Raw genomic sequence first — 2,359 nt, 5'->3', positions numbered from 1 at the left:
ATGTCTTTACAAAAGCACACTTAAATTTGGGCTTCTCTCTTTTCGCTATTAAACCCTTTATAAAAGGGTTACCTTCTTCAAGGAAGTTTGCTGTGTGGAGCTATAGCAGAACAACGCAACTTGCACTGCGCCAACCTGCCCATCACCTGCAACTGCACCTACCCGCCAGAGCCTCTGAGCGCTGATGCCCACCAAAAGCATGTCCAGGAGTTGGCCTGAATAAGGACTAAAGAAAGGAAGTTAAGATCTGGCCCTTGATAATAATTAGTTTCACAGGATCCTTAGCATTGGTCATTCTTATTAGGAAGGATGGAAATCATTCTCTGCCTCACCCAAACATGATTATTGTTTTTTTAAAAAAAGACTAAATAAATTATTGCTTATATTGCACTTACCATATTGACTTATCTTAAAATTTGGCTTTTGTTTCTGCCTACAACTCATTACATCAATGACAAATCATCCAGGGTATTTTTTTCCCCAAGATATTTATATCTATATAGTCCTGCAGATTTTGGGTCTGGTTCCTCCACCGTGTGCCTTTAGTCATTTTTTTTTTCTTTTATTACGAGTCTTGCTTTCTTCATAACATGATGGCTTGGGGGAAGTGTTGTGGGAAGTACACAATGCACTTCTAAGACTGTAAGACAACAAACAGCAAAACTAAACAGGGTTTTAAAGCTGTATCTGTATTGATTGTATGGAGTTCACTTCTCTATCAGAATTTTTTTCTGTCTTTGACACTCAATTTAACCCTTGGTATTTAGTATCTGGAGAATTCAGCCTCTTGGGAAACAAGGCTTGGGAACAGCACATTCAGTTTTGATGCTTTCAGCCTTCACTGGAAAATTACCCGTCCAGCTGCAGCTTGCAAGCTTCAGTGACACTCATCTTCCAAAATGACAGCAATGTCATGGCAGCCCAACAGGGCCACGTCTCACATTATGCTCCAAGATTAATGTTGCTYGTCTGCAGCATGACAGGATTCATATCCAAGTGCACAAAAAGCCTTGCCCTTGTGCCCAGCCTTGTGTGCATGGCAGGGTGCGCACGTGGTGGCCACGATGGTTTGCACATCTGGGCCCTGAGCACAAGCTCCCCGTGCCTGCTGCCCTGCTTCGCATCACCAGCATCCCCATGGTTATCCCCAGGGTATCAGCGACCTAAATACATTGAAAGTTGTGTTTGTTTTTAATGTTACTGAGTCTCTGAAACCACTGCRCATAACAAACTGCCTGTTTCCAAGCAGCTGTTGTGTAACTTCACTCCCCACCCCCAGACATGTTGCCTGCCATTCATTTAATGGGCTCAGTTTCACTGGGAAGTGCCTGGAGGAACCTCTTGACTTCCTAATTAGCAACAGAAGGGGCCAATCCTTGCTGGAGGTAGCAGTGAAACATTTGTGAGGTCTCCCGAGAGTAAGAGAAACAGAGAAGGGGCCATGTCGACCTGGCAAAACACTAGCTTTTAGTCACTGTACAATACAAAGCAGAGGACTAGAAGACTGGGGGGGGGGAGGCACTTGCAGAGGAGGCCTGAAGAAGTGATAACGGGCTTTGTAGGAGGATTTGTGAAGGGCGAGGAGGGGATAGCGGAGATTTTCTATGGCCCTTCAAAGTTGTTCATCGCTCTTGTAATCTGTGTAAAATATTGCAGAGTAGCATAGAGGCCTCATGGGTTGGATGCTAGTGGAGATAGGGGTAAGGTGTTGATGTGATCTGCTCTCAGATGTTTGATCTGGTTTTTGTTAATAAGATTCAGGAATTAAGAGCTTGGAAGCGCTTAGGAGCTCGATGTTTCCTCCCAGGGCATAATCACTGAGGCTGAGTACAGAGACTGCCATTCAGGGCTGGCATACATTTTGGTGCAAAACAAACCTCGTGCCAGCCGGCTGAATCACCTGAGGCCACGTGAGGAAGGTGAAAACTTTCCCAGTCCACTGTGGGTGCTGAGACAGAGTTGAGGCTCTTCCTGGGGCTGCAGGACACAGCCAGGTGTGGTAAGCCCTCTGGGTTTTCCAGTGCAATCCCATTTCTGGGCAGTGTTTTCTTTTCATGAGCTATCTACTGAAAGAAGTGTGCGTGAATTGCCCCATCTTGGATCTGTTGAATTGTTCAGACCCCAGTTCCCACAGGTTGGGATACTGAAGTATCTTTGGACTATGAAAGCCACTGGGGGATGACACAAAGGCGATGCTCTGTGGGACCATCAAGGGGCACAAGAAAGCTCTGAAGCTGCTAGACATTGCCCTGTTTTCACCAGTGTTATCTAGCCAGCAGGTTACAAGTAGTAGCCACTGACCAAATACAAAGAAGACGGTTGATCCCCAGTAGTAGGTTGAGGAAGATAGGATTAGAGA

The sequence above is a fragment of the Rhea americana genome, unplaced genomic scaffold, assembly GCF_003343005.1.
Source record: "Rhea americana isolate MKP2758 unplaced genomic scaffold, rheAme1 scaffold_119, whole genome shotgun sequence".
Taxonomy (NCBI): domain Eukaryota; kingdom Metazoa; phylum Chordata; class Aves; order Rheiformes; family Rheidae; genus Rhea; species Rhea americana.
This window is presented reverse-complemented; position numbering follows the sequence as displayed.